This window comes from Podarcis bocagei (assembly GCF_964188305.1).
Source record: "Podarcis bocagei genome assembly, chromosome: 18".
NCBI lineage: Eukaryota > Metazoa > Chordata > Lepidosauria > Squamata > Lacertidae > Podarcis > Podarcis bocagei.
The window spans coordinates 3060120-3075829 of NC_138144.1; the positions used below are offsets into that span (position 1 = coordinate 3060120).

General features: G+C 52.0%; 1 long non-coding RNA gene across 1 annotated transcript; it reads right to left on the reverse strand.

Annotated features, from left to right (window-relative positions):
• Positions 1-999: 999 nt before the first annotated feature.
• On the reverse strand, positions 1000-3705 carry LOC308577815. Its single transcript, XR_014003713.1, has 2 exons — positions 2991-3705; positions 1000-1699 (listed from the first exon to the last, which is right to left on the reverse strand). It is a non-coding gene; the product is annotated as an uncharacterized lncRNA (long non-coding RNA).
• Between the last annotated feature and the right edge of the window lie 12005 nt (positions 3706-15710).

Sequence of the window (15710 nt, forward strand, 5' to 3'; positions counted from 1 at the left end):
AATATCTAGACGCCCTTTTTCTTTAACAGTGATGGGGTGAGCTCCTGTTGCTCGGTCCCTGCTCCTGCCCACCTAGCAGTTCGAAAGCACCTCAAAGTGCAAGTAGATAAATAGGTACCACTCTGGCGGGAAGGTAAACGGCGTTTCCATTCGCTGCTTTGGTTCGCCAGAAGAGGCTTAGTCCTGCTGGCCACATGACCCGGAAGCTGTACGCCGGCTCCCTCGGCCAGTAAAGCGAGATGAGCGCCTCAACCCCAGAGTCGGCCACGAGTGGACCTAATGGTCAGGGGTCCCTTTACCTTTACCGTTAACATATAGAATAAGAGAACATATGTTTAGAGAAGATTGGAAAACGTTTATTGAATATATGGGAAATAACTGTGTATAGCTGAAAACGCTGGCAGCATTAAGATAAATTCAACAGTGTAAATAAGTTTTAATGGATGCAATAATGGAAGGGGAAGTACTTTTATACAGTGGTCTAAACCACTGAGCTACTAATGGTGTAGTTATTGTAAAATATGCAGGGATTTATGATATGTAAAATGAACCATGGGAAGAGAAGAAGGGATGTCATGGATATCTTAAGGATGCAAAAATGAATACTTTAAATTATAAAACAGAAAAATTACTTTAAAATTGTATACAAAAAAAGAAGGTAAAGGGACCCCTGACCATTAGGCCCAGTCGTGGCTGACCCTGGGCCGAGGGAGCCGGCGTACAGCTTCCGAGTCATGTGGCCAACATGATGAAGCCGTTTCTGGCGAACCAGAGCAGCGCACGGAAACGCCGTTTACCTTCCCGCCGGAGCGGTACCTATTTATCTACTTGCACTGGTGTGCTTTCGAACTGCTAGGTTGGCAGGAGCAGGGACCGAGCAACGGGAGCTCACCCCGTTGTGGGGATTCGAACAACCGACCTTCTGATCAGCAAGCCCTAGGCTCTGTGGTTTAACCCACAGCGCCACCCGCGTCCCTTAAAAAAAAGGACCCCTATATTAAAAAAAATAAACTTTGTTAGCTCAAGGCAAGACATAAGCTTTGCAAAATATGAGCTGCCAGCTCAGGATAAAAGGCGTAAACATTGCAAAACACCTCCGGCCTCCTTCTCCTCTCCCAGAGAAGCTTCAGGGCAATCTGAGAGTCAACAACTTTGTTTTTCCTGCCCAAGGTACTCCATTAGCCGGACAGGGGATGGCCGTGCGAGACACCAGGAAGTCGGTTGCGCTTCTGTCATTAAGAGCACTTAAGGAAAGAGGAGGAAGATGTGTAGAGGTTGAGTCATTTAACAAGGCGGTTCTGGACCAGCGGGGCGGAGGAAGGAAAAAAACAAACTGAATTGCCCAGGGCAATTAATCAGTGGAACATACTTCCTCAGGGTATTTGCCAAAGCGATTTCACGCCTTCTCCTCTCCCAGAGGAGTAGATGACAGATAAGGCTGGCGTCTTGTGAGGTGCCAATTATTCCCAGCATTGATATGCCACCATTCACGTGCGAACCGAGTCATCTCACCCGGGCGGGTGGGTGGCAGAGGAAGATGTTTCATCGATTGCACCTTGAAGGTGCTTGGCTGAGATTCAGGGAGTTGCCTTTTGATGTCAGAGCCGCTCTCAAGAAGGCAGGAAGGCGACGGAGTGGGAGGCTTCCAAGCATGTGCAGAGTGGCTTCAGAGGCTTGAGCGTACGCAGAAAGTTTGGAACTGATAAAATAACAATAACAATAACAATAATAATTTATTATTTATACCCCGCCCGGTACGTGGATGGCGCTGTGGGTTAAACCACAGAGCCTAGGACTTGCTGATCAGAAGGTCGGCGGTTCGAATCCCCGCGACGGGGGGAGCTCCCGTTGCTCGGTCCCTGCTCCTGCCAACCTATCAGTTCGAAAGCACAGCAAAGTGCAAGTAGATAAATAGGTACCGCTCCAGCGGGAAGGTAAACGGCATTTCCGTGCGCTGCTCTGGTTCGCCAGAAGTGGCTTAGTCCGGCTGGCCACATGACCCGGAAAAACTGCGGACAAACGCCGGCGCCCTTGGCCAGTAAAGTGAGATGAGTGCCGCAACCCCAGAGTCGCCCACTACTGGACTTAACGGTCAGCGGTCCCTTTACCTTTACTTTTATACAGTTTTTTTCCAATTCATTATGGATCATTTCCCAATACAGTGGTACCTCGGGTAAAATACACTTCAGGTTACAGACTCCGGCAACCCAAAAATATTACCTCGGGTTAAGAATTTTGCTTTAGGATGAGAACAGAAATCGCGCGGTGGCAGCGGGAGGCCCCACTAGCTAAAGTGGTGCTTCAGGTTAAGAACAGTTTCAGGTTAAGAACGGACCTCCAGAACGAATTAAGTGTTTAACCCGAGGTACCACTGGAAATCAGCCCTGAGTGCTCACTGGAAGGACAGATCCTGAAGCTGAGGCTCCAAGACTTTGGCCACCTCATGAGAAGAGAAGACTCCCTGGGAAAGACCCTGATGCTGGGAAAGATGGAGGGCGCAAGGAGAAGGGGACGACGGAGGACGAGATGGTGGGACAGTGTTCTCGAAGCTGCCAGCATGAGTTTGACCAAACTGCGGGAGGCAGTGGAAGACAGGAGGGCCTGGCGTGCTCTCGTCCAGGGGGTCACAAAGAGGCGGACACGACTAAACGACTAAACAACAACCACTGTACTCTTTTACCCTTTTACAAGTCCACCAGTTCTTTAATGTATGGGTCTCAAACCCTCCATAAGTCAGCGACTTCCACTGCATGGCTCGGTGGATTGAGCGGACGAGACCAAGCGTGGGTCCAGCAGTCAAGATGGCACCTTCTGCCCGTGCCATAGAGGGTAGCAACAACAAAACATAGTTGTCAAGCGTCCCTTATTTGGCGGGACAGTCCCTTATCCCAGCGCCATGTCCCGCTGCTGTCCCTTATTGATGAGGCTTTGTTTGGCTGCTAGCTGGGCTTTCTGCCTTTGGCTCGGAGGGGCTCAGAAGTTGAACATACCTGTGCCCGGAAAATCCCTTATTTTGGCTGCTGATCCCTTATTTTCGAGGCTGCTGGTCCCTTATTTTCAAATTTGTAAGTTGACAGCTATGCAACAAAAGCAGTTTTCCCAAGGAGCAAGCGGCTGCGGGCACTCGATGGGCCTCTCGTGGTTCGCACCCAGAGCAAATGCCCGAAGCGTGCGCCCAACTAGCGGGCAAGGGGAAGCCTCCTCAGAACAAAGTGTTCTCCACGTGACTCAGAGAAGCAGAACTGCCTGTACAGGAAACAAGAGCGAGAGATTCGTCTCCGCAGACCTTGACTTCCACTTTGTGAGATGAGACCCGCTCTGGTGACTCAGACTCCAGCAGGGCGAGCGGCCGAGGAGGCAAAGAGGCCTGCCAAGCGAGGCACGGCGTGTGACACCCTCCCGAAAAAATGACGGATGAATAACCGATCGCACATTTGTTAATTGCAAGGACTCCTCCAGGAGAATTGCCAAATGTTTTTCCGTTCCGTTTTCCCCTGGGATCGCGGAAGGGATGTGCTCACCTGGGCTGCTCTGGCAGTTTCTTCCTCCTGCGTCTCTGTCTCCTGCCTCCTCCTCACCTTCATAATTATTATTACTATTATTATTATTAATAATAATAATACCCCGCCCATAGGGCTGGGTTTCCCGAACCACTCTGGGTGGCTCCCAACAAAAGATTAAAAATACATTAAAACATCAGTCATTAAAAACTTCCCTAAACAGGGACGCGGGTGGCGCTGTGGGTTAAACCACAGAGCCTTGGACTTGCCGATCAGAAGGTTGGCGGTTCGAGTCCCCGTGACAACAGGGTGAGCTCCCGTTGCTCAGTCCCTGCTCCTGCCAACCTAGCAGTTCGAAAGCACGTCAAAGTGCAAGTAGATAAATAGGTACCACTCCGGCGGGAAGGTAAACAACGTTTCCGTGTGCAGCTATGGTTCGCCAGAAGCGGCTTAGTCATGCTGGCCACATGACCTGGAAGCTGTACACCAGCTCCCTTGGCCAATAAAGCGAGATGAGCGCCACAACCCCAGAGTCGGCCACGACTGGACCTAACGGTCAGGGGTCCCTTTACCCTTTACCTTTAAACAGGGCTGCCTTCAGATGTCTTCTAAAAGCCAGATAGCTGTTTATTTCCTTGACATCTGATGGGAGGGCGTTCTACAGGGTGGGCGCCACCACCGAGAAGGCCCTCTGCCTTGTTTCCTGTAACCTCACAGGGAGGGAACCGCCAGAAGGCCCTCGGAGCTGGACCTCAGTGTCCGGGCTGGACGATGGGGGTGGAGACACTCCTTCAGGGATACTGGGCCATTTAGGGCTTTCAAGGTCAGCACCAACACTTTGAGTTGTGCCCGGAAATGTACTGGGAGCCAACGTAGGTCTTTCAAGACCGGTGTTATGTGGTCTCGGCGGCCGCTCCCGGTCACCACACCAAATCCAACATCATACCTTCGCTGCTTTGCACCCTGAGCAGCTAGGTCCCTGAATCACCTGGTCATCGGTTTTAGAGACAGGATATCTCAGAATTCCAGGGGGATTTTTTGGAGGGTGGGGGTCAGCAGTGGCAAGTGTTCCCCACTGGTTTCCCCAGGGTGGGGTGGGGTCAGTGTAAACCCCCCACCCTGCCTAGCTTCAGGCAAGATGTAAACAAGAAAAAAAGGAGGGTCTTTGTTTCCTGAATGGATGTTAAATCCTGGCTTTTTTTGTTCTCCTCTTAAAGGTGCTTAATGGGTGTTTTGCATCGATTTGCATCTGTTGTTTTGCAAGGATGCAACATCCCCCTCCGAGGCAGAAAGGTGATTCAGGGATTTGTAAAATAATAAAACAGAGCAGGTTTGGCATTCTTCTGTGTTTCCTCAAGGGGGTGGGCGACTGCTGGACCTATCTGCTACCTGCACACACACACACACACCCATCACCAGAAGCCCACCAAGGCGCTGCCCTGAATTAAATTAAAGGAAAGAATGTCAAAAGAGCCTCCGGGCAGGATCAGGCCAAAGGGGGGACACACCTAGACAACAGCAGGCCAGCACTTGAATCCGGGGAGGTTTGCAGCTCAGCTTTGAAGGCAGAATGTTCAAGGTCCCGTAGAATCGTAAAGCTGGTGGATGGGGCACCCAGCGGCCATCTAGTCCAACCCCGGCAACGCAGGAATCTCGGCTAAAGCATCCCTGACCCCAACCTCTGCTTAAAAACCTCCGAGGAAGGAGAGGCCGCCACGTTGCCGAGAGAGAGACCGTTCCGCAGTCAAGCAGAACGTTCTTCCTGAGTCAGAATCTCCCCAAAACTCTAGGCTCCGTGGTTTTAGACCACAGCGCCACCCGCGTCCCTTTTAGCTTTCCCTTAAAGGTAAAGGGACCCCTGACCATTAGGTCCAGTCGTGGCCGACTCTGGGGTTGCGGCGCTCATCTCGCTTTATTGGCCGAGGGAGCCGACGTACAGCTTCCGGGTCATGTGGCCAGCAGGACTAAGCCGCTTCTGGCGAACCAGAGAAGTGCACAGAAATGCCGTTTACCTTCCCGCCAGAGTGGTACCTATTTATCTACTTGCACTTGGACATGCTTTCGAACTGCTATGTTGGCAGGAGCAGGGACCGAGCAACGGGAGCTCATCCCGTTGCGGGGATTCGAACCGCCAACCCTCCGATTGGCAAGCCCAGGAGCCACTGTGGTTTTACACCACAGCTCCACCCGCGTCCCTTTTAGCTTTCCCTTACGACATCTCTATTTTCATTGGAGAAATGTTGGAGGGGATGGAGTTATCCGACTCCCCCAAGCCGTCCGAAGGCAGCCCTGTGTAGGAAACTGGTTTTATTTTTTGAACGTCTGATGATTTATTATGTCTTTATATATGTTGGAAGTCGCCCATAGTGGCTGTTGCAACCCGGTCAGATGGGTGGGGTATGAATAGCAAAAATATTATTATGAAATCGGACGTCCCTCTTTTCATCGGAGAAACGTTGGAGGGCATGGTAACAAATTGGGTAACAAACTCCTTTTGAAACTGACTTCTGGTACAGTGGTACCTCGAGTTAAGTACTTAATTCCTTCCGGAGGTCCGTACTTAACCTGAAACTGTTCTTAACCTGAAGCACCACTTTAGCTAATGGGGCCTCCGGCTGCTGCCGCGACACCGGAGCATGATTTCTGTTCTCATCCTGAAGCAAAGTTCTTAACCTGAAGCACGATTTCTGGGTTAGCGGAGTCTGTAACCTGAAGCGTATGTAAGCCGAGGTAGCACTGTATTGGAAGGGAGTTCCGTTCAAAGAAAACAAATCGAGAATCCGCCCTGGCCGCAGTTTGGGTTTCGGCAGCATATTCCTGGATGGGCTTACTCGGAAGTAAACCAGCGGGCTCTCATTCGGCCTCAGGCAGCTGCGCCCTAATTTATGGTGGTGTTGGTTTCCCCCCTACCCAGCCCACCCTTAGGCCTCGCCACCCCCCCATAACATTTCTGGGGATGAGTCAGCCTGCCTGCCTCCTCTCCCCCCGCCCCCACCCTGCTTTTCTGCCCCCTCTGTTCCCCCCCCCCCCAGTGCCGGGAGATGCAGCAATTCCTCTCCCTGCTTCTTCCAGCCTCTCCTCCAAAATAATGGTCCTCATTATCTCAATTTCGCAGGATTAGAAAGGAGGAAGAGATTCCTGGAGGCACCAGTCAAAGGGCCGAGAATAGAAACAAGGCAGCCGGGATTCCTTTAACCACTGAGCCACACTTCCTGGGTGACCGGCGACGGGGCGGGTGGTTCATCAAGGCTCCGCTCCTGCAAACAGGGAGCTGGGTCAGGAATGGGGTTGGCGGTTTGGAAGTGACTCAGGTTTGTGCCTCCTGCACAACGTAGAAGCCCGGGGCATGTCTACTCAGAAGGGCGCAAGCTTGCTAGGCATCAAGATTCAAAATATGTGTTTAGGGTGCAGAAAGAACCCGGGTGGGAGGCAGAGAAATGCAGATTTCCCTTCCTCTTTCCGAAGCTCTCTGAAAACCCATCCAGCCAGCTTCTGAAGACCACAGTCTGGAGAATGTTATGGAAGTACTGTTTTGGGGGGACAGGAGGCAGGCAGGTGTAGAGGATTCCCTGGTCCTGAATGGGGTCACTGTGCCCCCGAAGGACCAGGTGTGCAGCCTGGGAGTCATTTTGGACTCACAGCTGTCCATGGAGGCACAGGTCAAATCTGTGTCCAGGGCAGCTGTCTCCCAGCTCCATTTGGTACGTAGGCTGAGACCCTATCTGCCCGCGGACTGTCTGGCCAGAGTGGTGCATGCTCTGGTTATCTCCCGCTTGGACTACTGCAATGCACTCTCTGTGGGGCTACCTTTGAAGGTGACTCGGAAACTACAACTAATCCAGAATGCGGCAGCCAGACTGGTGACTGGGAGTGGCCGCTGAGACCATATAACACCGGTCTTGAAAGACCTACATTGGCTCCCAGTACGTTTCTGAGCACAATTCAAAGTGTTGGTGCTGACCTTGAAAGCCCTAAACGGCCTCAAAGGCCCAGTATACCTGAAGGAGCGGTTCCCTCATTGCGAGAAGCAAAGCTACAGGGAACCAGGCAGAGGGCCTTCTCGGTGGTGGCGCCCGCCCTGTGGAACGCCCTTCCAGCAGATGTCAAAGCGATAAACAACTACCTGACATTCAGAAGACATCTTAAGGCAGCCCTGTTCAGGGAAGTTTTTAACGTGTGATATTTTACTGTATTTTTGGTTTTTATGGAAGCCACCCAGAGTGGCTGGGGAAACCCAGCCAGATGGGCGGGGTACAAATAATAAATTATTAATTATTATTATTATTATCCTGCTTCTAGACCCTCCGAAGTGTCTCTATTTCCCAGGGACAGTCCCCAGTTTACAGAAGCCGTCCCGGTTTGTGATTTGATCCCTCTTTTCCGTAAAGGTAAAGGGATGCGGGTGGTGCTGTGGGTTAAACCACAGAGCCTAGGTGCTGTGGGTTAAACCACAGAGCCTAGGACTTGCCGATCGTATGGTCGGCGGTTCGAATCCCCGCAATGACGGGGTGAGCTCCTGTCGTTCGGTCCCAGCTCCTGCCACACCTAGCAGTTCGAAAGCACTCTTAAGTGCAAGTAGTTAAATAGGTACCACTTTATAGTGGGAAGGTAAACGGTGTTTCCATGTGCTGCACTGGTGCTGGCTCGCCAGCTGCAGCTTCGTCACGCTGGCCACGTGACCCGGAAGTGTCTTCGGACAATGCCGGCTCACAGCCTCTAGAGCGAGATGAGCATGCAACCCTAGAGTCGGACACGACTGGCCCGTACGGGCAGGGGCACCTTTACCTTTAAAGGTAAAGAGACCCCTGACCATTAGGTCCAGTCGTGGCCGACTCTGGGGTTGTGGCGCTCATCTCGCTTTACTGGCTGAGGGAGCCGGCGTACAGCTTCTGGGTCACGAGGCCAGCAGGACTAAGCCGCTTCTGGCGAACCAGAGTAGCGCACGGAAACGCCGTTTACCTTCCTGCCGGAGGGGTACCTATTTATCTACTTGCACTTTGACGTGCTCTCGAACTGCTAGGTGGGCAGGAGCAGGGACCGAAGCAAAAACTTCCAAGGCTCAATCGAAGGCTTTGTGAATCTTTTTAGCATGTCGCAGATTTGAAGGTGACCTGGAAACTGCAACTAATCCAGAATGCGGCAGCTAGACTGGTGACTGGGAGTGGCCGCCGAGACCATATAACACCCGTCCTGAAAGACCTACATTGGCTCCCAGGACGTTTCCGAGCACAATTCAAAGTGTTGGTGCTGACCTTGAAAGCCCTAAACGGCCCAGTATGCCTGAAGGAGCATCTCCACCCCCATCGTTCAGCCCGGACACTGATGTCCAGCTCCGAGGGCCTTCTGGCGGTTCCCTCCCTGTGAGAAGTGAAGTTACAGGGAACCAGGCAGAGGGCCTTCTCGGTGGTGGCACCCGCCCTGTGGAACACTCTCCCATCAGATGTCAAGGAAATAAACAACTACTTGACTTTTAGAATACGTCTGAAGGCAGCCCTGTTTAGGGAAGTTTTTAATGCTTGATGTTTTATTGTGCTTTTAATTCTGTTGGGAGCTGCCCAAAGTGGCTGGGGAAACCCAGCCAGATGGGCGGGTATAAATTTATTATTATTATTATTATTATTATTATTATTATTATTATTATTATTCCGCGCTCTGTAGTTTCAGAAACATTTCTGCCTTCAACCATTGGTGGCCGTCCCTGCCTCTTGTGGCAGGGAGTTCCGCAGTCTAACAACAGCCTGCTGAGCGATCTCCTGGCCGCCGTCCCGGGAATATTAAGAAAACATGTGTGCGCCAAACACACACACACACACACACACACACACACAGAGGCATGTTTTCTGTGTATGCGAGAGAGAGAGATATTTCTCAGCTCCCCAGGGCTGGGCGGGCAAGGTTGCATTCCTGGCCGCGCTCCAAGTGGGAGATCGCCGGGCCTTGCAACAACTCCCTGGCGTGGGAATGCGGAGGCTGTGAGCCAGCCCCCATGTTCCTGCGTGACAGTCATGGCACGTCACGGGCCTCTGGGGCCACACCTTTTGGGGGCGGAACGTTAACCCAGCAGGACATCTGACTCAAGGTCATGCCATCCCATTGGGCTTAATCACTGCCTGCTCATCCTGCAATCTTGCCTTCAGTCGGCCGGCTTGTGTGTGTGTTTTTCTGCCACCAAAGCGCCCTGCCCCTTCCCCAAAGCCAGGAGGGATTTTAAGGACTTAGGACTTCTGGGCCTCATCAATAGGAGTATAGCATCTAGATCAAGGGAATACAATAGTGCCACTGTATTCTGCTCTGGTCAGACCTCACCTGGAGTACTGTGTCCAGTTCTGGGCACCACAGTTCAAGAAGGACACTGACAAACTGGAACGTGTCCAGAGGAGGGCAACCAAAATGGTCAAAGGCCTGGAAACGATGCCTTATGAGGAACGGCTAAGGGAGCTGGGCATGTTTAGCCTGGAGAAGAGGAGGTTAAGGGGTGATATGATAGCCATGTTCAAATATATAAAAGGATGTCACATAGAGGAGGGAGAAAGGTTGTTTTCTGCTGCTCCAGAGAAGCGGACACGGAGCAACGGATCCAAACTACAAGAAAGAAGATTCCACCTGAACATTAGGAAGAACTTCCTGACAGTAAGAGCTGTTTGACAGTGGAATTTGCTGCCAAGGAGTGTGGTGGAGTCTCCTACTTTGGAGGTCTTTAAGCAGAGGCTTGACAACCATATGTCAGGAGTGCTCTGATGGTGTTTCCTGCTTGGCAGGGGGTTGGACTCGGTGGCCCTTGTGGTCTCTTCCAACTCTATGATTCTATGATTCTATCTTGGTCAGCTCCTTTCCCTTTGACAAAACGCCTAAGCGTCTGTCCTGGACTTCTGGCCCCATAGAAGCAACTCAGGTCTTGCAAAGCTGACCTCTTAGCTTGCTGCAATCAGCAGTAGCCCCTGCTGTGGCAGCCTAATATTAAAACAGCCAGCAGCCCTCTGCTGGGATCCTGGGATGATACCCAGCTCTACCTCTCTTTCAAATCGGAACCAGTGAAGGTGGTGAAGGTCCCGCGTGAGTGTCTGGAGGCGGTTGGAGGATAGATGGTGGCTAACAGATTGAGGTTGAATCCTGACAAGACAGAAGTACTGTTTTGGGGGGGCAGGGGGTGGCGGGTATGGGGGATTCCCTGGTCCTGAATGGGGTGACTGTGCCCCTGAAGGACCAGTGCGCAGCCTGGGAGTCATTCTGGACTCACAGTTGTCCATGGAGGCGCAGGTCAATTCTGTGTCCAGGGCAGCTCCATCTGGGATGCAGGATGAGACCCTCCCTGCCCGCACACTATCTGGCCAGAGTGGTGCATGCTCTAGTTATCTCCCGCCTGGACTACTGCCATGCGCTCTCCGTGGGGCTGCCTTTGAAGGTGACCAGAAACCACAACTAATCCAGAATGTGGCAGCTAGACTGGTGACTGGGACCGGCCGACGAGACCACATAACACCGGTCTTGAAAGACCTACACTGGCTCCCAGTACGTTTCCGAGCACAATTCAAAGTGTTGGTGCTGACCTTTGAAGCCCTAAACGGCCTCAGCCCAGTATACCTGAAGGAGCGTCTCCACCCCCATCATTCTGCCCGGACACTGAGATCCAGCGCCGAGGGCCTTCTGGCGGTTCCCTCACTGCGAGAAGCAAAGCTACAGGGAACCTGGCAGAGGGCCTTCTCGGTGGTGGCGCCCGCCCTGTGGAATGCCCTCCCGTCAGATGTCAAAGAGAAAAAGAACTACCAAACTTTTAGAAGACATCTGAAGGCAGCCCTGTTTAGGGAAGCTTTTAATGTTTAATAGGTTATTGTATTTTAGTGTTTTGTTGGAAGCCGCCCAGAGTGGCTGGGCGGGGCATAAATAATAAATTATTATTATTATTATTATTATTATTATTGTCCAGCCCTCTGGGGAGCTGGCGCTGAGGTTATGCGTGGGCACAACGGAGGGCTCTCTCGAATCCTTTCCGCGTCTCTCTGGGCGTTCTGGGATTCGAGGCTGGTTTGGGAGGAAGGGAGCCTGGTGCCAAGGAAAGGGCGATGCCAGCGCTAGGAGCATCTGCCATTCCCGATCATTCCAGGCCAAACAAGCCCAGCTAGACAAACAGAACCATCTGCCGCGAGTCTAGAAACCCTGGCTCGCAACAACTTGCTGGCTGCGGGGTTTCTGCCGGCTCTGGGAAAAGGAAGAAGCCGGGATTTCTGGGTTTGCAGCAGCAGGAGGGAGGGAGGCGGGTGCCTCCTGTTGCCTGAGGGCCGAATTCCCTCCTGGGCAACCTTCTGAGGGCCACCGCGCAGTGGTGGGCGGAGCCAGGGGCAAAAGCAGGGCAGGAAACCCAACGTAAAGTTGGTTTGACGGGGGGGGGGGGACGGTCTGCCTCCGAAAGGAGAAGCCTCTCCCTCACCCGAGAACTTGATGCCAGGAATTCTTCAACGTTGCAGTGGGGTTGGACTGGATGACCTTTGGAGTTCCCTTCCAGTCCCAGTTTCTGTACACACACAAACCTCTCCATCGCCCTCCCTTTGGCACAGGGTTCAAAAAGAGCACATCCCAGCTAAGCCAGAACACTGTGTGCAAAGCACGGCGAGGAGTGTGGCCCGGGGATAGTTTCAAGGGCCACATAGAGCGGCATGGGGGCCACCTTTGGGGGGCTCTAGGCAGAGGCATCACCTTGCCAACAATGGTCCGTATAGTAAAAGCTCTGGTTTTCCCAGTAGTGATGTATGGAAGTGAGAGCTGGACCATAAAGAAAGCTGATCGCCGAAGAATGGATGCTTTTGAATTCTGGTGCTGGAGGAGACTCTTGAGAGTCCCATGGACGGCAAGAAGATCAAACCTCTCCATTCTGAAGGAAATCAGCCCTGAGTGCTCACTGGAAGGACAGATCCTGAAGCTGAGGCTCCAAGACTTTGGCCACCTCAGGAGAAGAGAAGACTCCCTGGAAAAGACCCTGATGTTGGGAAGATGGAGGGCACAAGGAGAAGGGGATGACGGAGGACGAGATGGTGGGACAGTGTTCTCGAAGCTGCCAGCCTGAGTTTGACCAAACTGCAGGAGGCAGTGGAAGACAGGAGGGCCTGGCGTGCTCTGGTCCAGGGGGTCATGAAGAGTCGGACACGACTAAACGACTAAACAAAAACAGGCCTCAGGTTCCCTACCTGTGAATTAGAGGCGGCTGGCTCCTATCAAGCCATAGTATTGGTTGGGATATAGCTATTAATGATAAGTCAACACGTGTCGTTTATATAAGATGGGGAACATTACAGGAGAAATGATTTCGGGGGAGATGTGGAAGGTGTTTGTAGAAATTGTACTGTTAAAACGGAAAGGGGTCAAACCATCGCAAGAGGCGTCGAAATTTTGGGAGGTTAGATAGTTATGATGTTACAGTCTCGGTGGTGGTGCGCGTATTTTTATTCTTATTTATTTATTCTCATTATATGAATTAATGCCATAGTATTTGTTCATCCAGCCCAGTGTAGTTATAAAACCTACATACAGCGACAGTGTTTTGTGTTGTGTAGGCCTGCTAGCCTGCTCCCTAAAATATCCCTGGTTTGCTCCTTTCTATATATAGGGTGCCTACATTCTGCATGGACGGCTTGCATGGCCACATGGGCAAATGGCTTGAGATACCTATTGGGTCCATAAATTTAGCATATAGCATATAGCTAACTTATGGACACGGGTGGCGCTGTGGGTTAAACCACAGAGCCTAGGACTTGCCGATCAGAAGGTCGGCAGTTTGAATCCCCGCGACGCGGTGAGCTCCCGTTGCTCGGTCCCTGCTCCTGCCAACCTAGCAGTTCAAAAGCACGTCAAAGTGCAAGCAGATAAAGAGGTACCACTCCGGCGGGAAGGTAAACGGCGTTTCTGTGCGCTGCTCTGGTTCGCCAGAAGCAGCTTAGTCCTGCTGGCCACATGACCCGGAAGCTATACGCCGGCTTCCTCGGCCAATATAGCGAGATGAGCGCCACAACCCCAGAGTCGGCCACGACTGGACCTAATGGTCAGGGGTCCCTTTACCTTTATATAGCTAACTTAATCCATTCCGGGAGTCCGTTTGACTCCTGGAACCGTTCGAAAATGAAGGTGGGGCTTCCGATCGACTGCAGGGGCTTCCTGCGTTTAATCGGAAGCCACGTCGGACGTTCGACTTCTGAAGAACGTTCGCAAACCGGAACACTCGCTTCCGGGTTTGCGGTGTTCAGGAGCCGATCTGTCCGGGAACCAAGGTACCGCTGTACTGCTAACGAGCCGAGCATCTTAAAATTTGTGCATCTGGTTCTTCCAGCGCGGGACCTGACGTCGCTCCCTGTCGAAATTCGTTTTGCTCCTTTCAGACACAGATCTCCGATCTGTTCAGGGTCACACCGTAGCTGTCAACTTTTCCTTTTTTTGCAGGAAATTCCCTTATTCCAGCTTTGTTTCCCACTGATATCCCAGATTGTTAGATATCCCATAGACTGTCCCCAGGACAGGTGAGGCTGCTGAACGATTATTTTCGAGGTCGCTGATCCCTTATTTTCAAATCTGAAAGTTGACAGCTATGGGTCACGCACATGCCCTCAATCTCTCGACAACGCTCCCACACAGCTGTGCTAATACTCCGACCTGTGGTTCCTCCAGCTATTCCTAGGCCGCGAGCCGTCTCCTACACATGCCTCTTAAATCCCTCAATCTCAGGTAAGGGATGGCTCCGGTTGGCTCCGGCTTTCTCCCACACAGCTTGCCTGGCTCAAAAGACGCCTCTCAGCACACCCTGACCTGCTACAAACCTCCTTTGGCTATTCCTGGGCTGTGCCTGAGATTCTCCCACACACAGAGTCAAGAGGAACTTGGCACCTCCCGCCTGGGTGGAAACCTGCAGCCGGGGGGAGTCCCTCCCTCTGACATTTCCATGCTGCCTCGAGATCCCTCTCGCACCTGCTTAGCAGGATTATTATTATTATTATTATTATTATTATTATTATTATTATTATTATTATTTATAGCCCACCCATCTGGCTGGTTTTCCCCAGCCACTCTGGGCGGCTTCCAATAAAACACTAAAATAGTAAAGGTAAAGGGACCCTGACCGTTAGGTCCAGTCGGGGCCGACTCTGGGGTTGCGGCGCTCATCTCGCTTTACTGGCCAAGGGAGCCGGCGTACAGCTTCCGGGTCATGTGGCCAGCAGGACTAAGCCACTTCTGGCGAACCAGAGCAGCGCACGGAAACGCCGTTTACCTTCCCACCGGAGCGGTACCTATTTATCTACTTGCACTTGGACGTGCTGTCGAATTGCTAGGTTGGCAGGAGCAGGGACCGAGCAACGGGAGCTCACACCGTCGCGGGGATTCAAACCGCCGACCTTCTGATCGGCAAGTCCTAGGCTCTGTGGTTTAACCCACAGCGCCACCCGCATCCCAAAAACACTAAAATACTATAACCTATTAAGCATTAAAAGCTTCCCTAAACAGGGCTGCCTTCAGATGTCTTCTAAACGTTTGGTAGTTATTTTTCTCTTTGACATCTGGTGGGAGGGCGTTCCACAGGGCGGGCGCCACTACCAAGAAGGCCCTCTGCCTGGTTCCCTGTAACTTGGCTTCTTGCAGTGAGGGAACCGCCAGAAGGCCCTCGGAGCTGGACCTCAGTGTCCGGGTAGAACGATGGAGGTGGAGACGCTCCTTCAGGTCTACTGGACGGAGGCTGTTTAGGGCTTTCAAGGTCAGCACCAACACTTTGAATTGTGCTCGGAAATGTACTGGGAGCCAGTGTAGGTCTTTCAAGACCGGTGTTACGTGGTCTCAGCGGCCGCTCCCAGTCACCAGTCTAGCTGCCGCATTCTGGATTAGTTGTAGTTTCCGGGTCAAGCGAGATAAGTCCAGGAGGGAAAAGTCCACTCAACTTCGACTCCATCCAAACTTTTCCTCCCCTCTCTCCTCCTGTTAGGATCCAACGGAGCCGAATGCTGGAGCTTTCGGGACAGAGAAAAAGAAAGCCCCTTTTCACGCAGACTATGGGACTCCCCCTTGCACCGTTTGTGGGTCTCTCCCACCTCGTCCCCTTTCATCCCACACAACTTTGCCTAGCACAGATTCCTTAAAATAAAAATTAGTTTTTTGGTTTAAGGTAAATTATCCAACAAACAACATAGAAACAAGATTCCAAGGAATCTCCTGGACTTTGCTCCTCCTCCTCTTTGTGGG